Source organism: Nuphar pumila, chromosome 14 (genome assembly GCF_984573655.1).
Source record: "Nuphar pumila chromosome 14, dmNupPumi1.hap1.1, whole genome shotgun sequence".
In the NCBI taxonomy this organism is placed as follows: Eukaryota; Viridiplantae; Streptophyta; class Magnoliopsida; order Nymphaeales; family Nymphaeaceae; genus Nuphar; species Nuphar pumila.
Genome location: NC_143262.1, coordinates 26,635,544 through 26,661,871, shown reverse-complemented (window position 1 = coordinate 26,661,871; position 26,328 = coordinate 26,635,544). Strand labels below are relative to the sequence as shown.

Sequence of the window (26,328 nt, the reverse complement as noted above, 5' to 3'; positions counted from 1 at the left end):
TCATCCTGAAATGTAAATATTTAGACACACTGATCTATATGTTCATATCTGGAGGAGATTGTTAGCTACCAAATAACCAAGTAAACAGTTTTTGTGCTTAAGATGAAAAGGTTGTATCTTTTCTGGTGACCAGAATGCTGTAGATTAAAGCATGATAAGATCATAATTTCTAATGCCATGCAAATGATTACATAAAATATAATATATATGTAATAAATGAACATTAGATAGTATGAAAACTGAGAAGGTAGTTTTCATAAATCCTTCTATATCTACTCCACCTTTTCCAATTCTTTTGCTAATAAATTTCTAGTGCATTATCTGTAACTTTATTCATTAGGTCATATGATTCAGAAATTTGTGGAATTCTGTATGTTTGATAGCTTTCTCTAAACTGGTAATGTTTGACCTAGTAGATGTGTTTGATATTCCTTAACTTCATGCAGTGGAGATTATTGTCCTTCAATTTTGTTAATGACTTCTAGGCTATGTCACCTGGGTATGGGTGCAGGTACGGAGGGTACGACATGGCAATTCCAAAAAATGTGGGGATGGGGACACAGCTATATATATTAAATATCACATAAAAACAATAAATTCAAAATAAACTGAATATAATCTAATATATATGCTATATCTAAAATATATATTATATACTGAAAATATAAAGTTATAAACTGAAAATATAATTATAAATTATAAATTGAATACAAACTTGTATGTATGGAGGGTAACATGATGTGTCTACGTGTCGACGCCTGTTGACACAGGGACACGTGTCGACACAGGTATTGATGCAGGGAGGTTGTGATTCTCACGTTAATAGGGACTTTAATGCAGTGGAGAAACACTGATTTGTTGCTGCAGCGTGGAGGATCCACGTTACGAAAGACCCAACAACTATTGCTGCAATGAGACGCTTCGATGCAGAATCAATGAGAACCACGACGTACACAGAATACCATGACCCCGTCGTGGTTCACGAAGCTAGTCACTGATGTCGTAATGGTCGACCTTCACGCTGGCCTTGGCAGATGAGGGAGGTTGTGATTCTCACGTTAATAGGGACTTTAATGCAGTGGAGAAACGCTGATTTGTTGCTGCACCGTGGAGGATCCACGTTACGAAAGACCCAACAACTATTGCTGCAACGAGACGCTTCGATGCAGAATCAATGAGAACCACGACGTACACAGAATACCACAACCCCGTCGCGGTTCACGACGCTAGTCACTGATGTCGTAATGGTCGACCTTCACGCTGGCCTTGCCAGATGAGGGCACGACCCCCACGATCGTGCCGTATGCAGTGATGAGAAAGAGGTTTACTAGATAACGACGGTGCAGAGTTTTTATTCAAAAGGTAATTCAATCTGACAATAAGATAACAGTCTGACAGAGGAATTAACGACAAGCAAAAATGAATAAATTCAAAAGGAAAATTGCAAGAAAGAAAAGAAACCAACAAAAGAAAGGAAACAGTCTGCGGAAGTTTTTTTTTTCAATCTGTCTGCGCACAAAACCCTAGGAGAGTGCTTTTTAAAGTTGTCTGGTAGACCCGGGTCTCGGGTCCCGTCATGGACCCGAGACATGATCCGGGTCATCTTCACGTTGAAGCTGGATCTCGGGTTCAGGCCCGTCTGGGAGAAGGGCACAGGGGTGCCTCACTCTGGCGCATTGGCACCACGATCTGGATCCACCACCTGGATCCGATCATCAATCCCCAACTGCAGACCCGGTTCCCTGCTTGGGTCACTCGTTGTAGACTGGACTCAGTCCTGCTCTGCATCAGGTATGGAGGGCAAAATGGAGTGTCCGTGTGACATCGCTTCTAGGACTTGTAGCTTTTCTCCTTGTAGTCATTTTCCCTAGTATTTTCATTTGAAATAAAGGCAAGTACTTATGAGAGGTCTCTCTCACATATGGATGTTGTTTGTCCTTTGTAACCATAGATGGCAAACTGGGGAATTGGACTCCGATCACCCAACACTTGACTCGCAGGTCAGCGACTTCGGTAACTCAAAGAATTCAGGATCTAAAATATTTTAGTTTTTTTTTCCAAATAAGACATTAAGTGTTGAATATAATGCTTGATTTTCAAAAATGCAAATGGAAATAATCAAACTTCATGCAGCAAATTTCCAAATTCATTGTCAGCAACAAACATCAAAATAACTATAAAAGATTAAAAAATAAATTTTATAGCTTCACATGACAAAAATAATTAAGGTAAATCAACAAGTATCATTCTATTATCATTGTGCAATTAAAATTTAAAATCATAAAAATGCATAATAGCTTAATACAAAAGGAAGAAGAGCCAAGAGGCATACATGAATTTTTTAGTTTTCAACCTTCATGAAGGCATCTATTGCATATTCACATGGGAAAATTTCAGACTAATAAAATAGACAAACATTTTGAGAAAAGTGGAATGGTCATATATCAAAGATTAAAAATAAAATAGCTATATGTTCACAAAAGCTTGTAATCCTCGTTTGCAGTTCCATAACGCACTATAATCCAGTTTGCCAGTCGCAACTCAAAAAAGTAGTACAGAAAATAATAAAATGCAAACCAAAAATTAAAGGTTTGGTAAATGACACAAAAAAGTCAAAAAAACAAAATAACATGTTATTCCATGTCTCCAACTATCAAGTCATTCTCCTAGAGTCCTTGTTCCTATACTATCAAAGCGAAAAGTCAAAAGAAGGAATCTAGATCAGCTGGTTAGGACCAATGTTGTAATTATCGTATCAGAACCTGTATCAGAAAGGCTAGCGATACAGGCGTATCGTACCATACCGAATAATAAGATAAAAAAAATCCTATTTAAAAAAACACATGAATTCAAAAAATTTTCCAAAAAAAATCATAGAATAACATAAAAAAAATCAGATTTAAGCATTATGAACAATTCAATATATACTGCTATAACATGTGAAACAATATCGTAACAAACTAACAACTAACAAAAACAAAAGGTTTACTATTAAAGAGTCACATTAGATAACAAACAAAAAAAAGGTTTTTAGTAAGCAAATTAATGAATTATACCAATCACATAATAAAAAATAAAATAAAATAAAATTTAAAATAACTGAATATCGTATCGTATCACATTAAAGATTAGGATGGTATATCATATCACATGGACCAGCGATACTGCAATATGCCGTATCGTATCATACAATACAGTACAATAATGATAACACTGGTTAGGACTTGGAAGAAACCATCCCCATCATCTTTTTTATCATCACCATTAAAAAACAAATTCCATCATCTCCATTGAGTCATACTCATCATGCTTATTGTCATTAGTAACATTCCCTTGTATTGAGGAACCAATCTCTTCATTCTCTTGATCTTCAGCATTTTCTTCTTCACACCCTACTAATTCCATATCCATTTTCTCAATAGAATGATTAAAAGAAGATAAATATAAGAAATATTTCAAAGGTAGTTCTAATCGATATACAAGGGTAGCATATTATAAAGTTGAATTTATAACAAATACAAATACTTCATCAGCCAAACGATTTTCTGTATTATGTGTTATCCAATTGTCAGTTGGATTGTCTAAGAAAATGTTGTCCAACGGCATAGGATTAAAGTTTCCTACACTTAAGACTTGCTTCTCCCTTAGCCCCAAGTTGTAATTAACATAAACTAGGTCATTCAACCATTGTTGTGGAAATCTATTGTGCCTCTTTGTTCAATTGGTCAAATGTGCTCCAATTGTGTTCACATTCACTTGAAAAACAAGTTTTGCTAAGGATACAGATTGCAATTTCTTGCAATTCATGAGTAGATTCCCCATGTTCTTCCCATTATATAGCTGAGAAACTCAGAAACAGTCAATCATATAATACAAAATTATCAACTTAGAGAATATATGATGCAAAATAAATATTTAACTATAATTAATAGTTTTTATTATGGGACAACCATTAAGTTCGTTGAATATAAGCAAATGCACATTGTATTTCTTTGTTTCTAGTCTCGACAACCATAATCACACTTATCATTCTCAGGAATTTCTCAGCAAGGAAAAATCTCAGGAGTTTTTGAAAAAAAGTTGTTTTTCTTGGAAAAATCTTGGTAAATTTTAGAAAATGTAAAAAATAACAAAAAAAACAAAAAACAAAAAACAAAAAACAACAAATAACAAATAAAAAAAATAAAAAAGTAAAAAAAAATAAAAAACATTTTTTATTCTAAACACAAAATTATTTAAGAATAATATACATAACTACAAATCAGTTTAGAATCGGTTTTAAAGTTTTACATCTGAACCTGAATAAAAATTTAGACTAGGCTAACATCCAAATCTCAATGCATTTAAAAGTGTAACCTTAGCTTAAATATCCATTAGGCATAGATTTAGTATTAGTGTTTTCCATTCATATCCAGATTTGACTCCAAATACTGTTAGGCCAGACTCGATTATGAGAAGCTCTATTCTATCAAACTATTTCTGTTTGGAATTCAGAGAATCTAGAATATAGCCTTCCCACCGCGAACTGAATTTTTGCACTATTCTATCAAACTATTTCTCTGTTTGGAATTCAGAGAATCCATAATTTAGCCTTCCCACCACCAACTGACTTTTTGCTCTTAAACTCATTTGCCAAATCATCCAATGAATTTTTTATCTTCTCTAGCTACTTGCAGCTCATTAATAAGTTTGCTTTTCTCCTCCATTAGGGTTTAAATTTCCAAAATTGTTATTTTTCATTCTCAACAGCCTCTACCTTCTCTTCCTCCATCTTCTCATTCTCCTTTTCATATACTTATTAGTTTTAGCTATGGAATCTGCTTCAAGTTTTTGTAGTCTCAATTTGCAAATCTGATTTCTCCATATTACCTCTTTGTTGCCCAAGAGACACATCCAAAGTTGCGACACTTTCTTTAAGTAAAACTATATGAGCTTCGGCTTCTTGCAAAAATATTTTTCTCTCTTCCAACAGCTACAGCTAGGGCTGGTAAACGAACTGAGCAGCTCGTGACTCGGTTCAGTTCAACTCGTCACAAACTTGTTTGTGATTGGTTCATATAGATGGCGAGCTAAGCCACGAGCAGCTCGTTTAGCTTAAACGAGTCGAGCCTGAACACAGGGTGTTCAACTCAGCTCGGGAGGGCTCATATAAATAATATAAATAATATATATATATATATATTTATGTAAAATATATTTTAAGTGTAATATATAAAAATAATGCATAAAATATATGTAAAAAGAGAAGGATGAATGAAAATTATATACATAAAATATGAACTATTAAGTGTAATATATAAAAAATATATTTTTAAGTGTAATATATAAAAATACATATTCCATGTATAAATAACATGGAATATTTTTACATGAGCCAGCTTGTGTTCGGCTTGTCTCATTCAGTGATGAGCAGGGGTCGACCTCAGCTCAGCTAAACATGAACACGAGCCTAGCCACAAGCACAATCCACTGGTAAATGAGCTGAGCCCGAACATGCGCTGTTCGGTTCGTTTGCCAGCCCCAGCTACAACAATGAAATAACAGACTCATTTGCAATTTGCTTAGTAGTAGTTTATCTTTCTCTACCTCAAGTTCCAACAATTCACCTTTTTTCTTCCGCTCAGCTGCCACATTAGTGGCAGGTTGCAGAGGATGGGAAGAGCATCTAGTACCCTGACCCTGACCCCTTCAAGGATTGCACTTTGGGGGTATTTTGTTTTTGAGTTTTTGTCGTCTTTGAGCAAGAAGGAAATAAAAGTAATCAACCACATTTGGATTTATGAACAAACCCATATGGATCATGTGTGAAGAGTGGCCCTCTCTCCATGCCTATAAAATGCCCATTGTTGTATATCTCACTCTAGAGTGCCTAAAAACAGCTAAAGTCCCTTGAAATGGAAATTTTGGGCTTTTAAAAATTTTGTGTTTTATTGTGGAATTTTGATCGTGATTTATTAAAAAAGTTGTATATAGGCATTTTAAAGAAAATATCATGTTTAATATGTGAAAATTGCACGAAATATATATATTTTTTCAATAAATTGAAAATCTCACCGAGATTTGAAACTATGTTTATAGCAAAAGGTTGACCAAAATCTATGAGAGCACACGTAAAATCGTTGATCTAACAAAAGCAACTAATAAATTACAACATTAATATACTTAAAAGTTACAAATAGTGTATTATAAATTTACAAAAGAAACTGTAAGTTTACTTGATTATAATCACCACTCTCTTTTGACCGGGCTCTAAGTCCTTGATGCACTCTTTTCAACCCTCGTTAAATCTTAGGATGTCATATCATGTTTCAATTGTTAAAAAAGAAAATATCTTTTCAGTTTGGGTAGCAATATGTAATTAGTGAAAAATAGATGGATTCTTTTTGTCACCAATTATTAACTAATTCTTTTAAGAAGGGATTATGGTCTAATGCAGAATAACGATTTCTTCCTCTCTCTCTCTCTCTCTCTCTTTTTCTGTTTTACCATAAACCCCAACCTACTTCAACATGGTATGAGAGCTACCCATCTTGGGTGACTAACATCACCGACGACGCTGCTGTAGCCGCCGCCTCGGGACGTTGCTGCGTGAAGACGTCTCTGCAACCGCCACTGTAGTCGCCTCTGTGTGCAAGCGTCGACGTTTTCGCGACAGTTGTCGTTGCTGTTGCAACTGCGACGCTGACGCAACTGCTGTGAAAGCCATTGCTGCTGTCGCGCCTGCGACAAGGGTTGTTGTTTCTGGTGTCGTTGCCGTCGCTGCTACCGCTGGAGTCGTCGCTGCTACCGCTGGGGTCGTCGTTGCTTCTGTCGTGACTGAACCATCGTGTGGAAGGCAGATCTGGGTTTCAGATCTGTGTCGAGATCACTGTCAAGGTCTGAATGCAACAGGTCAACCGATGGTAATGCAGCCAGGTCTGAATATGGCTGAAGTTGTAATTGATGGAGCAGGTCTGCAGTCTCCATCATGATGCAATCGTGATGACCGTGGAGTGTGGATCGTGGAGAAGACCAGATCGAGTGGAGATCTGATGCAGAGAAGTCGTGGAATCAAATCTGTTTTTTTTTGTCAGACGTTGATCTGGAATCAGATTTGGTTGTGGAATTATCGTTGTGGGGGCCTGGCCAATATCAGATCCGACGAGTCCCTAAGTCAAATTTGACGTGCTTTCCTATTTCTTTTGTGTCGCAGATCAGATCTGGACTGATCATATCTAGGTCAGGTCTAGTGGTTGTTTGAGTTGAGACTAAGTCAAGATGTCTAAAGATGGTGATCTAAAAAGGGAGCTGATTGGGGAATATAAAGCCTTTGCGAATCCTTTTTCGTATGGGTCCTGTGTCAAGCTAGATGATTCTAACTATGCGAGGTGGTCCTGGACTTTTATGATGTCCGTTTCAAGTCATTGAAAAAAACATATTCTTTTGGAACTGAAACCACCCGATAAAACTGGGAAATACAACACATGGGATGAAGATAACAACATCGTTATGTTGTGGATGATGAATAACGTATTGCCTGATATCGTTGATGGACTTATTTACTACACCACTGCTAAAGAGATGTGGGACAACCTTCGAGATATGTACTCTCACGAGACCAATGTAAACCACATCTTACAAGTCGAGCAAGAGATTTATCAACTGCAACAAGGAGATCAGACGCTGGCCCAATATTATGCTTTTGTCAAATCTGCATTTGAAAGACTGAATGCACACAGGCCCCTATGTTGTATCACGCAGAAGTCCCATCAGGAGCAAACCATGGTTGCAAGATTCCTGAATTTGCGGTTGCCAAGGTTCAGATGTTGACAGGATCAGATGTCCCAACTCTTGCCGAAGCCTACAACCGCCTGAGTAGATTGGCTATCACTCTTCCACAAACTCATTCTGATTCACAAACATCAGCGCTTGTAGTTTCCCCAGGTTGGGAAAGAGAAAATTTTCTAAATACGCGTGACAGAGGTATAGGAGGAAGAGGTAGATTTTAGTGTACCTACTGTGGCAAATTGGGACATCTTGAGGACATGCGTTGGGATAAAAATGGTAGACCCCCTACTTCTTCTCGGACATCAAATGTGTTCAAGGCTCAAATTGCGAAGCTTGACATGGAGATTCCCACTGGCTCCTCCAATGACTCGGTCACTCTTAGTCGTGCAAAGTATGAAGAATTGATGTCTTACCGCCCTTCTAGTTCGAACGCAATTACTCCCATTGCTGATGTTGCTTACTCGGTAGGTGAAGGATTGAATCACCAAGGTAGTAGATGGATTATTGATTCAGGTGCCTCTAGACACCTATGTGGGTCTTCAAATTTTTTTCTAAGCTAGACCCCATGTGTGATCATCACAAGGTTGTCCTTGCTGATGGGAGTTCATCTCCTATTGTGGGACAAGGAAATGTTTCCATCTCTCTGTTACTTCAACTGACAGATGTGCTTCATGCTCCTTTCTTTTCTAAAAAATTATTGTCAGCTAGTCGTATTGTAAAAGAGCATAATTGTAAAGTGATTTTTGATCCTTTCTGTTGTATGTTTCAGGATTTGCTGACGGGGAAGAGGATTGGTGGAGGCTATGAAGAAGGAGGTGTCTACTATCTTCATCAACCACTAGGAGTCATGCATACCGTGTCTGAGTCATCCACCAGTTCTTATCAATGACACCTTCGTCTTAGTCACGTGCCGTTGCCAAAACTTCGTAGAATTCTTCCTCAAATTTCACCTTCTGCCTCGTTCCAATGTGAAGCCTGTCTGTTGGGGAAACACCACATGAGTTCGTTTCCTTCAAGTCAAAGTCCATCGAGTCAAAGATTATTTGAGCTTCTTCACGTTGATGTGTGGGGACCTAGTAGAGTTCCCAGTAGGTCCCAACGTCATTATTATTTAGTCATTGTCGATGATTTTTCCAGATTATCATGGGTATTTTTAATAAAAGACAGATCGAAAGTTCCTTTAATCCTTATGTCTCTCATTATTGAAATAAAATCTCAGTTTGATTCTCTTATCAAGATCATTCGCACTGACAATGCTCTCGAGCTTAAAACCAATGAGTTACTACTGTTTTATAAGATTCGTGGCATTCGACCTCAAACTACTTGTGCCCATACCTCCCAACAAAATGGGGTAGCTGAAAGGAAGCATAGACATCTTCTAGATGTTGCTCGCAGCCTTATGCTACAATCATGTATGCCTCCTTCATATTTGGGAGATGCCATTCTTAATCCTATATCCCAATGCACCTATTTTCTCGATCTCTCCCAAGGTGTTTGGGTGTGTTTGTTTTGTTCATAAACTAGGGCCTCATCGAGACAAACTATCAGCTTAATCTATAAAGTGTATCTTTGTGGGCTATCCAAGAAATCAAAAAGGGTACCAGTGTTATGATCCCATCGCTCGTAGGGAGTATGTCAGTGCAGATTGTTGCGTGAAGAGCACTGCGTGAAGATCAGTTTGATGTTGAAAAGAACGAGTGTGAGGAGCAGTGCATGAAGAGCAGTTTTACACTGAAAAAGAATCTCTCTAACATTAGGTCTAATCTCCTTTAAATAAAGATTAGCCAAAATACCTAAGTTACAATAGAGACCTGGAGAAAATGCATAATAACAAACTACCCCTGTCTGTGTTTAAACTAATGAGAGTATAAAAGGCACATGCCTAATACTCTCAACACTCCCCCTCAAGCTGGAGCATAGATATCAATCATGCTCAGCTTGTCACAACATCTAAGGAAACTGGAACTAGCAAGAGGCTTGGTGAAGACGTCAGCTACTTGATCTTCAGATGAAACATGTTTAGTATGAGCCCAGTCTGCACCAAGTCCCATACATAATGACAATCTACTTCAATATGTTTTGTTCTCTCATGGAACACTGGATTATTCGCAATATAGGTAGCAACCTTGTTGTCACACATCATCGCCATAGGATATGACACTTTCACTTGAAGATCAGTTAGAACTGATTTGATCCACATCATTTCTGCAGCAGTTTGAGCCATAACTCTGTATTATGATTCTGCACTTGACCTGGCTACCACTGTCTGCTTTTTGCTTCTCCAAGTAATCTGATTTCCTCCCACAATAACACAAAACTCAGTTGTCGACTTTCTGTCATTAACAGACCCAACATAGTCGGTATCCGAATAAGCAATGATTTCTAATGGCGGGGTTTGACTGAACAACAACCCTTTTCCTGAAGATGCTTTCAAATACCTAAGAACCATCATAGCTGCCTTGCCAGTGATCCTTATTAGGTTTATCCATAAATTGACTTATCTTGCTCACTGCTAATGAAATGTTAGGTCTGGTCACAGTCACATATAACAACTTGCCAACAAAAGAACGAAAACTACTATTGTTTATGGATTCAGAATCCTCATCATACATATGGCCCTTAGGGTCCATAGTTATATTTGCAGGCTTAGCCCCTAGCATTCCTGTTTCCTTAAGAAGATCTAAAACATACTTTCGTTGGGACAATACCAAGCCCTCACGGTTCCTTGAAACTTCTATTCCCAAGAAATATCTAGGAGGACCAAGATTTTTAGTAACAAAATGAGTCTCAAGATGGGCCTTTGTATCTAAAATTTCTTTGGCATTGTTGCGTGTTAGTATGATATCATCTACATATACCACCATCATAACAATCCCAGCGCAAGAAGTTTTAATAAGCAGAGAATGATCTGAGGCTGATCTGACAAAGCCAAATGCTGACATTATCTCAAAAAGCTTCTCGAACCACGCACAAGGGCTTTGTTTAAGACCATAAATGGCCTTCTTCAATCTGCACACCTGCTGCTTACACTCTCCCTCAACCTCGAATCCAGGAGGTTGCTATATGTAGACAGTTTACATTAAATCCCCGTATAAAAAGGCATTTTTCACGTCAAGCTGAGAAAGGGTCCAACCATAGTGTACAACAACAGATAAAACCAACCTGATAGTCCCAAGACGAGCCACAAGCGAAAAAGTTTCAAAGAAATTAATTCCATAGGTCTGAGTATAACCTTTGGCTACCAATCTAGCTTTATACCATTCAAGAGAGCCATCTGAATTATACTTAAGAGAGAAGACCCACTTACTACCAACAATATCTACATCATTGGGCGGAACAACTAGATCCCATGTACCACGTGACAATAAGGCGTCCATCTCATCTTGCATTGCCTGCTTCCAATTGGGATCCAGAAGAGCTTGATGATGATTGACGGGAACAGATACTGCAGACAACATTGAGATGAAATTCCGCATGTTCCTTCCAAGCCGCACATCTGTGACATACTTAGAAATAGGATGAAGAGTGTGTTAAAATACATGTAATCTATATATATATGTTTATATATATATTTTGTCTAATATACCCAACAGGGGTATTTTAGTCATTTCACAAGTACCCGATAGGGGTACTTGTTATTTTCCCTTTATTTTTGCACTTTATTTTTCTTTTTCTTTTTTGTTTTTTGTTCACATAAGGGGCCCCACCATGGAGTCGATGGGCCCCCCAACGACTCCATGGGGAGCCCCCTAGATGGCTCTTCTTTTAAGGCCATAAGGCCATCCCTCCTCTCCTTCTTTGTGTATATATAGGGGTGAACCCCTCTTGTATTTTTCACTCTTGAGAGTTCTCTCTCTTTTCAATAAGAGACATTTATATTTTTATGTTGTGTTGTCTCTTTGTGGGTTTGGGTGTTACCCCTTTTGTTTGTTCATTGGTGAATATTGTAAGTGCGTATCACACTCTTTGGTTTTCCGCATATTTCATTACATGGTATCAGAGCCTTGTGTATGCTCTTCTTCTTAATATAGCTAGTTGAGTAGTTATATATTGTTGTTTTCTTTTTATATCTCTCTTCGTTTGTCCTCTTATGAGTGATTAAATGGAAGGGGAACAAAAGATTGATCTCTCCTTCAAGCTTAATGGCTCCAACTACATGATGTGGGCCGCCGCCATGGAGAACAACCTCAAAGGTAAAAAACTTTGGGGATACGTTATGGGCACCATTCCGGAACCACAACTCCAACTCACCAAGATGGATGGTGATCAAGAAAAAGCTCTTGAAGGAAATGCCCGCATGAAGGCCATTGAAGATCACCAATCTAAAGTGGAAGATTGGGAAAGTAAGCATGCGAAGATTCTTGCTTGGTTCATGAACAATATGGAGCTCAAAATTTGCGCCAACATTGCTAAGTTTCGGATGGCTAATGAAGTATGGTTCTTTATGAAAGGTATGTTTACTCAAAAAGACCTTGCTCGTCAATTCTTTCTCCAAGAAAAAATCCGGACTATCAAGCAAAGAGAATTGAGTGTAAGGGATTACTTTAGCACTCTTGGACCCTTATTGGATGAACTATCTTTACTAGAACCAAAGTGGGTTTCTAGTGTGGATGTGGAACTAAGAAGAGAACAAATGGAAAAAGAACACTTTTTCCAATTTCTACATGGTCTTAGGCCCGAATATGAACAAGTTAGATCTTCCCTTCTTCATAGATCTAAGCCTCTTCCCTTGGAAGATGCCATAGCCGAAATATGTCAAGAAGAAACTCGTCTTGGCATGATTAAAGGATGAGATGATGTTTTGGCCGTATCTAAACCCGACAACCATGTGAAAGCATATAAGCCTCCACACTTTGGAAGGCAAAATAATTATAATGGCAACTATAGAAAAGCCATTTGCCATCATTGCCAAGAACCGGGTCATATAAGACCTAATTGCCCTAAGTTGAATGAAGCACCTAAAAATATGGTTGCCTCCGTTGAAGAAGCTACTCAAAAGAAAGAGGAAACTATCAAAGGGAAGGAGTCCTTTTCTCTTGCTCAACTATCGGAAGCACTACAAACTCTACTCAAGATACCATCAACCTCGGGTGCCGCCATAACTTCTTCCTCTCCTCCAGGTATGTCTTCTTGGATCCTTGACTCTGGAGCTTCCTTTCATATGACCCCTCTTGAAAATGAGCTTTTCGATTTGTGTAATAACTAGAAAAACTCTTATGTTTCAACTGTCGATGGTACATCTTTACAAGTAAAAAGTTTTGGAACTTTAAATTTTTCCAAAATTTCTTTGTGCCAAACGTGAGAGTGGTACCTCAACTTAATTTAAATCTCCTTTCTGTTGCTCAAATATGTGATCATGAATGTGAAATCTCTTTCTCAACTAAGGATTGCTCTATACAGGATCTCTGGTCCGGGAAGCAGATTGGGCAAGGCCATAGGAGGGGAGATCTCTATTACATGAGCAACTTGAAACTTCCCACTAACTCTTTTTGTAACCTTGTCCTAGATAAAAATATCGAAATTTGGCATCAAAGATTTGGACATCCAAGTCTCTAAAAAATGTACTCCTTTCCATTTGGAAAGAAATTTTGTAATGAGAAACATTTTGTTTGGAAGAGTTGTATTTTTGGCAAAATGAAATCCACTCCTTTTCCAAATTGAACTTTTGTGTCCAAAAGACCATTTGAGTTAGTCCATTCGGATGTTTGGGGTCCTTCCCCGGTCATGTCTAAAGGAGGGTACTCCTATTACGTTACTTTCATTGATGACTACACTAGGTATGTGTGGATCTACTTTCTCAATTTAAAGTCCGAAGTCTTTGACTTTTTCAAGAAATTTCATATGATAGCCAAAAATCAATTTTCCAGTAATATCTCTACTCTTAGATCCGATTCGGGTGAAGAATATCTATCAAATGAATTTCAAAATTATTTAGAAATAAATGGAATTTATCATCAAAGATCGTGTACTAGGACTCCTCAACAAAATGGTTTAGCCGAAAGAAAACATAGACACTTCATGGAAATCACTAGGACACTCCTTATTTCCAAGTAAATTCCAAAGAGTTTTTGGGCCGAAGCCGCCTTAACCTCAACTTGATAAATAGAATGATATCTTCATCCTTACAAAATACATCTCCATATGAAAAACTATTTGAAAGAACACCCGATTTCAATAGATTAAGAATTTTTGGGTGTAAATGTTTTGTTCTTACACGTAAAAGAGACAAATTATCTCCTAAAGCTATTTAATGTGTTTTCTTAGGATATGGAGAAAATCAAAAGGGTTTTAGATGTTTTGACTTGAAAAATAACAAACTCTATGTATCCAAAGATGTAACCTTTTTGGAAAATGAAAATGGTTTTATGAAAACTAAAGATATTGACGAAAGTGAATATGCTTTCTTATTTGATCTTCTCTCCCAAGAAGACGAGACTCCTCAAGAAGAGGAAATCTCTAATGAGTCGTTGAATGACTTAGAGGATATTCCTCTTGACAATTTTGAAGATGAAAGTGATAGACCAATCCAAACCTATGTTAGGCGTGGTCAACAAGCTCAAATGAGCGCCTTAGAAAAATACTCTCAAGGGTCCAACATAGAAGAAACATCTTTAACGAGATCCAGCCGAATCTCCAATCCTCTTAATAGGTTTGTTTTCTATGAGTCCCTAACTCCAAGGTATAGAGCGTGTCTAATTGCGCTACACTCATTTCATGAACCTTCACATTATAATGAAGCCAAAAGCATTCCCCAATGGGTTGAAGCCATGAACTTAGAGCTTAGTGCCCTTGAAAAGGCAAAAACTTGGGAAATAACTTCATTACCCACTGGAAAGAAATCGATTGGATGTAGATGGGTCTTCAAAATTAAAACTAAAAGTGATGGTTCATTAGAACGCTATAAAGCCCGATTAGTAACAAAAGGATATGCTCAAGAATATGGTATAGATTATGAAGAAACTTTCGCACCCGTAGCTAAGATGACCAGTGTTAGGACTCTTATCGCCGTTGCGTCAGTTAAAAAATGACCTATCTATCAACTAGATGTTAAGAATGCATTCCTAAATGGTGAATTAAATGAAAAGGTTTACATGGATCCTCCAACAGGAGTATGTATTGGTAAAAATAAAATTCTCAAACTTAAAAAGGCATTATATGGTTTGAAACAAGCCTTAAGGCTTGACATGATAGATTTAGTAATGTAATGACAAGTTTGAATTTTCGTTCATGTTATACTGACACTGCTTTGTTTGTGAAAAATGCAAGGTCTTCAGTAGTTATTTTACTACTTTATGTTGATGATATGATCATCACTGTAAGTGATGAGCAAGGAATTAATGATATTAAGAAAGTTTTAAAAGAAAATTTTGACATGTCTGACCTTGGTTTCTTAAGATATTTTTTAGGAATTGAAGTGGCGTACTCTCCTCAGGTACATTTTTTCTCAGATGAAACTTGCTGCTGACATTTGTTCCAAGTCTGGTATCTTCGATGATAAGAAGACAAAAACCCCTGAAGTCATCAATGCAAAGTTAAGATTGGAAGATGGAACACCTCTCGAGGATGCTACTCTCTACCGACAACTTGTTGAGTCTCTAACTTACTTATCCATCACTCGGCCAGACATAGCTCATGCCGTCCACTCTGTCAGTTAGTTTCAACATGCACCTACAACCGTGCACATGAGTGCAGTCTTAAGGATCGTCAGATACATCAAAAACACCATAACTAAGGGAGTTTTTCTTTCCTCATCCTCGTCACTTGATTTAATTGCTTATACTGATGCTGATTGGGGAGGAAATCCCAATGACAGAGTCTCAATTACGAGTTTTTGTGTTTTCTTAAGTAACTCTATGATTTCTTGGAGATGCAAGAAGCAACACAAAGTATCCTTGTCTTCAACGGAAGCGGAATATCGTGCTATGACCACTACAACCATGGAACTTGTATGGCTAAGAAGTCTCCTCAGTGATATGGGCATTGCCATCTCTAGTCCTTCGAAGATGTGTTGTGACAACAAAAGCGCAATTTATATTGCAAGCAATCACACCTTCCATGAGCGTACTAAGCATATCGAGATGGACTGCCATTACGTACGTGATGAATACCTAAGAGGAACCATAGCACTACCTTACGTCACATCCGAGTATCAGTTGACAGACTTCTTCACTAAAGCCCTTGTTGCTCCTCGTTTTTTGTTTCTCCTTAACAAGCTTTCGGTTATATCCCCGTAAAGCTTGAGGGAGGGTGTTAAACTACATGTAATATATATATATATATATATATGTTTATATATATATATTGTCTAATATACCCAATAGGGGTATTTTAGTCATTTCACAAGTACCCAATAGGGGTACTTGTTATTTTCCCTTTATTTTTGCACTTTATTTTTCTTTTTATTTTTTGTTTTTTGTTCACATAAGGGCCCCCACCATGGAGTCGATGGGGCCCCCAACGACTCCATGGGGAGCCCCCTAGATGACTCTTCTTTTAAGTCCATAAGGCCATCCCTCCTCTCCTTCTTTGTGTATATATAGGGGTGAACCCCTCTTGTATTTTTCACTCTTGAGAGCTCTCTCTCTTTTCAATAAGAGACATTTATATTTTTATGTTGTGTTGTCTCTTTGTGGGTTTGGGTGTTACCCCTTTTGTTTGTTCATTGGTGGATATTGTAAGTGCGTATCACACTCTTTGGTTTTCCGCATATTTCATTACAGAGTGCACTGCCTTTTTCCTTTGCGTAAAGCAATAGGCAGATCATCATCTACAAGAGATGTTTCAGGATGATCAGGAATACTCATGTCAGGGGAGGGGGAAGATGGAGACATGCAATCAAGTGGTTATCGATGTGTGTACACCAGTGGAGGATCCCGGTATCGTTGCACAAAAGGATACTCAACAAGAGACTCTTGGGGAACAGACTCCAAGGGAAAAGGAGGAATAGGTAGATGAAAAATATCACCTTGACTTTCTTGCAATTGGGGATGACCACTTGAGAAATCAGGAATCGACTCAAAGAAAGAAACATCCGTGCTAATATACTCCTTTTTGGATATTTGATCATAACAACAATACCCCTTTTGGTTTGGAGGATACCGAAGGAAAACACATTTGGTAGACTGAGCTGTTAGCTTGTCTCGATTTTGTTCCAATCTATGTACAAAGCACACACACCCGAACACTTTAGGTGAAATATGAAAAAAAGAAGCCTCTGGATGAAGAATTTGGATAGGTATACGATCTCCTACAGAGGCTGAAAGCATGCGGTATATGAGAAAACCAACAGTTAACACTGCACCTCTCCAATATAATGCATGCATATAGGATTGTAACATTAGACACCTGGCTACATTTAAAATTTGCCTATGCTTTCGTTCAGCCACCCCATTTTGCTGAGAAGTATGGGCACAAGATGTTTGAGGCTTAATCCCATGGTCTTTGCAAAACTGCAACAAGACTTTAGTCTTAAATTCAAGAGCATTATAAATCAAACTGGGTTTGAATTTCAATAATCAAAGATTGAAGAATATTTGGAACTTCTGATCTTTCTTTTATTAAGAATAACCAAGACAATCTTGAAAAATCATCCTCAATGACCAGATAATAACGACAATTAGACCGACTCGGAATCCGACTAGGACCTCACACATCTACATGAATAAGATCAAACAATTTATTACTAGACCGACTTTGACTAGACGGAAAGGAACTTCTGTGGTGTTTGCCAAGTTGACAAGCTTCACACTATAGGATAGCTGATGAAGAAATTTGGGGAATAATTCTGCGAAGTTTAGGTAACGGAAGATGACCAAGACGATGATGCCACAGCAAGGGACTGAAAGAAGATTCAACTGCAGTATGAGCTGCTCTGCCTGGTTGACGCCTATAATAGACACCACCTTCCTCATAGCCTCCACCAATCCTCTTCTCCGTCAGCAAGTCCTGAAACATACAACACACATGATCAAATATCACCCTACAATTTAGTTCTTTGGTGATACGACTAACTGATATTAAATTTTGTGGAAAAGAGGGAACATGGAACACATTTGTCAACTGGAGATCGGAAGATAAGGAAATGTTTCCCTGAACAACAATAGGAGAGGAGCTACCATTAGCCAAAACCACCTTTCGATGATCTGAAATGGGTTTTAGGTTTGAAAATTCATGAGAGTTTCCACACAGGTGTCTAGACCAGAGTTACCAGTCGAGGAAGCGGGAGCGGGAAGCGAGACACTTTCAAAAATTTAGGAAGCGGGGAAGCGTGGGACCACTTAGAAGAAAATTCCGAACCGTCTCGGAAACGACCTAGGAAGCGAACCGGAAGCGACCTAGGAAGCGAACTGGAAGCGAGGGGAAGCGAAAAAATGGAAAAAATGGGGGAAGCGAGGGGGAAGCGTGGGGGGAAGCGCGCTTCCCATTTATGGGAAGCGCGTTTCCCATAAAAGGGGGACGCACTTCCCATAAAAGGGAAGCGCGCTTCCCAAAAAAGGGGGACACTTCCCCTCACGCTTCGGAAGCGTGACGTTTCGCGCTTCCGAAGCGCGCTTCGGGGAAGCGCGCTTCCCCTTTTGCCTAGGCGCTTCCGGTAACTCTGGTCTAGACGCTCCAGAATCAATGATCCATCTACTACCTCGGCAAGCTCGATCATCACCTGCGGAACATGCAACATCTGCCATGGGAGAGCTGAAACTGGTTGGACGACAAGCCACTAGATCATCATATTCAGCACGACTAAGAGTAATGGTATCCTTTGAAGAATCTGCAGGAGCATCTGCATTGACATTGACAGCTTGGGCTTTAGGAGCAAACTTGGATGAAGGAACAATAGGGCGTCCGTGCTTGTCAAAGCATCTATCTTCTAGATGTCCAAGTCTGCCACAGTAGGTACATTGAAGTCTGCCTCTACCACCAATACTTCTACCACGACCTCTCCCTCTAATGTTAAACACAGAGCCCCGTCCATGACTAGACGACACAAAAAGAGTGGGGGTTTGGGATTCATATTGGGGTTGAGAGAGTGACATAGAGAGTCTACTAAGGCGATTATATGCTTCAACTAAAGTAGGAACATCAGACCTCGTCAACATCTGGACCTTTGCTAGAGAATAATTTGATGACAGACCTGTGAGAAATCGTGCCACCATGGTCTATTTTTGATGAACTCTTTGGTTGTCACAACATAGAGGTCTATGAGCATTTAACCTCTCAAAAGCAGCCTTTACCAAAGCATAATACTGGGCTAAGGTTTGGTCTCCCTGTTGAAGTTGATAAATTTCCTGTTCAACCTATAAAATATGACTTACATTTGTTTCCTGAGAATATGTATCTCGAAGGTTATCCCACATTTGTTTAGCAGTAGTGTAATAAATGAGACCATCAACGGTATGTGATTGAATGCTATTCATAATCCATGACATAACAATGTCATTGTCTTCTTCCCTTTTAGCATATTTACCCGTCTTCTTCTTTGGTTCAAATTCTAATAAGATATACTTCCTGCGATGGCATGAAACTGACATCATAAAAGTACGAGACCATCTAGCATAATTTGTCTCATCTAATTTAACAGATGATCCCTAAGAAAACGGATTTGCAAAAGCTTTGTATTCAGGCAATGACTCCACCTTCTGGTCATGGTTTTGAGACTCAGCCATTTAAGCAAAAAAAAAAAACTGATCAGCGTTGCCAAAAAAAAACTTTCTCTGGGTTGCGTTACCTCTAGGAGTTAAGACTAACTTAACAGTGCCACAATGATCCACGACAACTCAAAGACTACTGATCGCCAGCACCACAACAACATTAACAACAACAACTCACGACACAACAGATCATATCAGATCACAACAACAACAATAACATTCCTGCAATGACGACCAATATGATCTGCATCATGTAACAGGCCCTAAATCACCAACTGCGACAACATCGACGTCCAAACTTCACCCCAACGATATCAACTCGCTGCATCCAACTTGCCAAACCACGACGACCCATGCAACAAGCCCTAAATCGCCAACTGCAGCAGCATCGACACCACGACTTCGCCCCAACGATATCAACTCGCTGCATCCAAAGTGCCAAACCACGACAACCCATCTTCAACAGACTATAGTTAAATTTTTCTTCGACAAGGAGCAACAAGATCTGACTTCGGATCCAAGTCTGGTCACAAGATCATATTCATTTCATGAAAAAAAAAACAGACTAAGGATCTGAGGCCAGATCTGAGTTATGTCCCCTTTTGTCCACGTCCACCAGAACCAGTCGATGAAACAACTTTGAGTTGTCGACTAGATCGATTTCAGACTGAAGACGAGGACGCAGGAGACTCAGGCGTCCAGAATCAAGAAGGGCTCTTATACCATGTTGCGTGAAGAGCACTGCGTGAAGATCAGTTTGACGCTGAAAAGAACGAGTGTGAGGAGCAGTGCGTGAAGAACATTTTTACGCTGAAAAAGAATCTCTCTAACATTAGGTCTAATCTCCTTTAAATAGAGATTAGCCAAAATACCTAAGTTACAATAGAGACCTGGAGAAAATGCATAATAACAAACTTCTATGTTTAAACTAACGAGAGTATAAAAGGCACATGCCTAATACTCTCAACACAGATGTATCTTTCTTTGAGTCCATTCCTTTTTTTTCAAGTACTGCCTCCAAATTACTATACGATCAGGGTGATGCTATGCCATTACCTATCCCCCCTCTTCCTTTGGAGTCAATTCCTACAAGCTTTCCTACCTCTCACACTCAGTCACGGTATCATGATCCTCCTCTGGTATACGCTCGTAGATCTCCTCTGGAATTAGAACCTACACTACCTTCTTCCTCAGAAGTAAGTCCTTCAATCAACACTGAAGCTTCTATTGTGGATGATAATTTGCCAATACCTATCAGGAAAGGTAAAAGGCAATGTACTTTACATCCCATTTTTAAGTTTGTTACAGATGCGAGACTTGGGAGTCACATGAAGAAGTTCATCATAGCTCTATCTGCTGAATCTCTACCATTGAATTACTATCAGGCATTCTTGGTCTCCAAATGGAAGGTTGCTATGCAAGATGAGATGGATGCCTTAGTTTCACAGAACACCTGGCAGTTGGTTACTCCACCTATTGATGCTGATATTGTTGGGTGTAAGTGGGTCTACACTATTAAGTACAATTCAGATGTCACAATTGAACGGTACAAAGCCAGGTTGGTGGCAAAAGGGTAAACACAGACGTATGGGGTAGACTTCTTTGAAACCTTTTCTCCTGTGGCATGCCTTGGCACGATTCCGCTGGTCATATCAGTGGCTGTCCATAATGGATGGAGCTTATGCCAGTTGGATGTGAAGAATGCATTTTTGTATGGTGATTTGTCTGAGACTGTGTATATGCAGCAACCTTCAGGGTTTGAGGTTCAGGGGGAGTGTTACGAGGTGTGCAAGTTAAAGAAAGCAATATATGGTCTAAAGCAAAGTCCACGTGCGTGGTTTCAGAAGCTGTTTGAGAGTGTGTCTGCATTTGGTTTTAACGTGTTGGCATCATACCACTCATTGTTTGTTCAGAAAACTCTCACGGGTGTTGTGGTTATGGTTGTGTACGTGGATGATATATTACTCACAGGAAGCAATAAAAAGGATATCTTCGATACCAAAGCTTATTTGCAGAAGCACTTCGTTACCAAAGATCTTGGTCCTCTTAGATACTTCTTGGGTATAGAGGTGTCTCGAAACCGTGAAGGGTTAGTTGTATTACAGAGGAAGTATGTACTTGATTTGTTACGGGAAATAAGAATGTTAGGAGCCAAACCTGCCAACATTCCAATGGATCCTAAACTTCACATGTTTGAAGAAGCAGAATCGGTTGACAGTAGAAGTTTCAGGTCTCTAGTTGGTAAACTCTTGTACGTTACAATAACAAGACCAAATATTTCCCTAGCCGTGAGCAAGATTAGCTAGTTCATAGATAAACCAACCCAAGTACATTGGCAGGCAACAATGATGATTCTTAGGTACTTGAAGTCTTCTCCAGGTAAAGGACTACTATACAAACCAAGCTCCTCTCTTGATATAGTTGCCTATTCGGATGCTGACTATGCAAGAGACATTAGTGATAGAAAGTCCACTATGGGGTTTTGTATGTTTATAGGCAAAATTTAATAAGCTGAAGAAGTAAAAACCAGACCGTAGTAGCCCGATCGAGTGCTTAGTCAGAATATAGAGCCATGGCTCAAACTGCAGCCGAAATGATATGGGTTAGATCAGTTCTCAGAGATCTACATGAACAGACCTCAACGCCGATGGTGATTAGATGTGATAACAGAGCAGCCACCTATATTGCAAATAATCCAGTGTTTCACCAGAGGACGAAACACATTGAAGTTGATTGTCACTACATAAGAGATCTAGTACAAACTGGACAAATCTCTACTTGTCATGTTGCTTCAGAGGATCAAGCTGCTGATGTGTTTACTAAACCTCTTGCTAGTGTGGGCTTTCTTAGATGTTGTGACAAGCTGAGCATGATAGATATATATGCTCCAGCTTGAGGGGGAGTGTTAAAAAAGAAAACATCTTTTCAGTTTGGGTAGCAGTACGCAATTAGTGAAAAATAGATGGATTCCTTTTGCAACTTATTATTAACTAATTCCTTTAAGAAGGGATTAGGGTCTAATGCTGAATGACGATTTCTTCCTCTCTCTCTCTCTCTTTCTGTTTTGCCACAAACCCCAGCTGACTTCAACATCAATCATCATTAAGACTAAAGTCATTAAATATTAAAAAAAAATGTGATAGAGTTTTACCTTTTGAGAAGTGAAGTGAATATTGGAATGCTGGATTTTAAAAGAATACCGCAGCATGAAGGTGAAGTTGGCCCTGCCATATTTTGTCAATCAAATCCCAATAAACATTACACTTAATCTCGTCAGCACCAGAAATATCTTTATTTTTCATTTTGGCCCTATCCATTGGCTCACCTATGTAACCCATTTTTGTTTGATCATGACTATCCACCAACAAGGTTTGAAGTTTGAACAAGGTTTGAAGCGGAGGTTCTATGGTTTTACTAGTACAATGGATGTCTTCCAAAAGCATGTACTCATGATAATCTCTTCGACTGCCTTTCCTTCTTGCAATTTTGCGGATTAATAATTAACTTACTAATCAGATGCAAAATCTTTCTCAAGTCAACCTTTCATGCAAGCTTTGGTGCAAAATGAAATTTGTTGCAAATCTTGATTCTATAAAGATCTCTTTTGTTGGTAAAATGATTTTGCATTATGTGTATCAACAATCATTTTACCTTTTCTGTATAATTCTTTACTTTTTTTTCATCTTCCCATTATTATCAATGATGATATCCAAATAATGGGCTGTGCAAGGAGTCCCGAATAAGATGAATTCCTTTTCAAAAAATCTGTAGCAGCAGCAAAGTTTTCTGCATTAAAAGTGACCACCTAAAAATAAAAAATGAAGTAAAGACAATTATGAGAACTTAAAGTGAAAATATTAAATATCACCAAAATCACATTGTATGTTGAATTAAACTAAAAACAATAATCAATCAAACGATAATTACTTGTACAACATCTTCTTTCCAACTTGTAGCATCACCTACTCATCTTAAATAGATTGTATCTTTGATAATATCAAATGTATCAACAGATACACATAATGCAATCTCCCTTCTCCTTGGAAGCTTTAAACGACCTATAACTCTTATTATTTCATGAAAATAAGGAGTGCTGACTACATTGAATGTGATTGCAGCATGATAAAAAATATTTGAAATTGCTGTGTACATCCTTTGTCTTGCTTGATTATCCATTGCATCTTTAAACTTATCCAATCTTCCAATTCTTTAAGAATTTGAGTGTAAATGTCAACATCTTGTTCACTACAAACTTATCCAATCTTCCAATCTTTTAAGAATTTTGTATGCTAGCTGTTGTGCTTGAATCATGTCTTGGTCCTCTTGGAGTTGTGGTTTCTTTAACAAATTTTCCCTTTTTCAATCTAGAGTAATTTGGACTTAGTACATCTATTTCATCATCTTCACTATCATCTAAATCAAGTGAAGCTATCTCTTTGCACCTACTATTCATGTTTGATTTTGTAGATTTGTACCCTATACGATTTTAAAACATTGCTTCTTTAACTTCCTTCTTTGCTTTTGTGAAAGGGAAACCTGTACTTTCACATGTACTAGGTGTTGTTTTAACCTATTTATTCCTCCATACATCTTTCCCAAGATAGGAAAGCCTAACTCCTTTTCTTTTGCTTGTCATGAGCACCCCATGGTCCCAACTAGGATCTCTGTTTTTTGATTTAGCTAGCTCTGACACGTCTCATATTCTACCATGTGCATTTAAGTTGAAAAAAAATAAATCTTAACAAATACTCATATAGTAAATAGAAAAGAAATGTTCAGAAACTAAAAAAATCCCTCAACCTTGAGGGTTTCCTTTGCTATTGTGCATTATGTGCACAATAATGCCATACAACCAGCCAGCCGCATGCAATCACGAAAGGAAAATAAAAAACTCTCAGTTTGTCAAAAGCTTCCCAAACTTGCCCAAACATGGGGGGTTTCTTTGTTGCACACTTGATAGAGTCTGCCATGCAGCCAATCAACTCCTTTGCCTGAGCCAGTATTACCGTTTTTTTGGTTGGGGCAAGCAAGGCTGCATACAAGGACTACCTTGCATGACCAATTCTACTATGTTCAGTTTGCTGGTGTGGCATTTCAAGCACTATCTGCAACTCTCTCGCTGTCACTCGGTCCGTCATAGTCCTCACTTTGATACTAGCGATAGAGTATGCCAATCAACTCCTTTGCCTCGGTCGTTGTTGTCCACTTTCTGGCTGGGGTGAGCAAGGCTATTGCGGGGGGATACATTACACAACCAATTCTGTGGCGTTTAGTTGCAATGAAGGGCCTGTTCAACAGGATTATATCCCAAGACAGAGGTGTTGTGTGTCCGTTGAACATACAATCACAAAAGGAAAAAAAGAAACTCAATTTGTCAAAAGTTCCCACAACATGGGGGCTTCTTTTGCTGTGCAGTGTTCCCATTACACACACAAAATTTGAGAAAAAAGGGATACCCCCCCCCCCCCCCCAAAAAAATAAAACCAAAATATTGGGAACTTTTATTTGTAGCTTCTCAAATTTATACGACTAGCTAGGGGTGTCAACGTGTCAGATTTACTCAGACTCGCCCAAACCAAACCCTATAGGGTCTGGATATGGTGATAAATAAAAAGAGCCGATTAAGACCCTGGTCTGGACCCGAAGGTCCGATTAATACATGGACCCCATTATAGTTTGTGAAATTTTATACCAGACTGGAACCCATCCCGAGTTCCGATTAAGTCTCACAAATTTTCAATGTAAAAATGATAAAAAATCTGGTTTTACCATGTATGGTCCGGGTCTGGTTCATGTAGTTCTTATCGGGTCCGGGTATGGTTTTTCTTATAGTGGACCCGATTAGACCCGGATCTGGATACCATACCTGAAAATCGGGTCCAAGTCTGGTTCCACCTGGGTCCGAACCAAACCTGACCCATTGACACTCCTACGATTAGCCCTGCCGAAGCACATCTTTCTAAGGGAAAAGGAATCCCCAAGTGGGAGTATGCCTTCCCAACACAATTTCAATGATTTTACGGTCAAACTCGGGTAAAAATGAGAAAAAAATACCAAAGGCCTAGAATGTTATATAATGCATGTAAGCAAGCTTGTGTATAATTGAGGTACAAGATTGTTTTTGAAAGTGTTGAAAACTATCAAAATTTCAAAATGTGGTCATATTGCAATTTATATAGCATCTAGATTCAAGCTTATTCATCTGTATCGTTAAAGGTAATTTCTGGGCATGGGTATTTCTCAGTAAGATTTTCAAAAGTTGATAAATCGGGAAATATCTCGGGGGAAATCTCAGGAGTTTAAAAATTGAAAAAATATAAATAACAATAAAAAACCTAAGAAAATAATAAGTTTCGTATTTTTTTCTTTCATAAATATAACGAAACATGTTTTAAAGGTTCTAAAATATAAAAGAAACAAAAAACAGGAAATACAAACTTAATTAAAAAAACTCAGAAAATATAGCCGTATTTTATATTTGCCGATATTTTGAAAATATCGCGATATTTTCAAAATATCGGCGATATTGGTGACTATGGATTCACGACATTCAAGGTCAAATGCACAAGGCCATGAATGTTGTGCTACAAGCCTACAACTAGATTAGTGACATCGTCTGTAGTAGACACTTGACACTCCATGCCTAACCTATTTCTTATAGGTGACCTAGCACTAGATAAATGTTGGGTTTTTTGGGTTTAACATCATATTTGACAAAACATGATTTGACCAAGATATGGATAAAACCATGTCTTAACATGCAATAAAGGCTCCGTTTTAACTCCAGTATTGTATCCCCTTATGTACCAGTAGTATTGGAAAACATAATAAAATTGGATGTATTCCCATATCAACATTTGTATCCATGTGACAAAGGACAAGGCTGTGGGGATGATTTGTTATGAAACTGTGATGT

At 38.4% G+C, this 26,328-nt stretch overlaps 1 protein-coding gene across 2 annotated transcripts in view; it reads left to right on the top strand.

The window, feature by feature from the left end:
- Positions 1–26,328, top strand: part of LOC149816672 (THO complex subunit 4C-like) — a 39,689-nt gene that overhangs the window by 5,053 nt on the left and 8,308 nt on the right. The gene's annotated exons all lie outside the window — the stretch shown is intronic.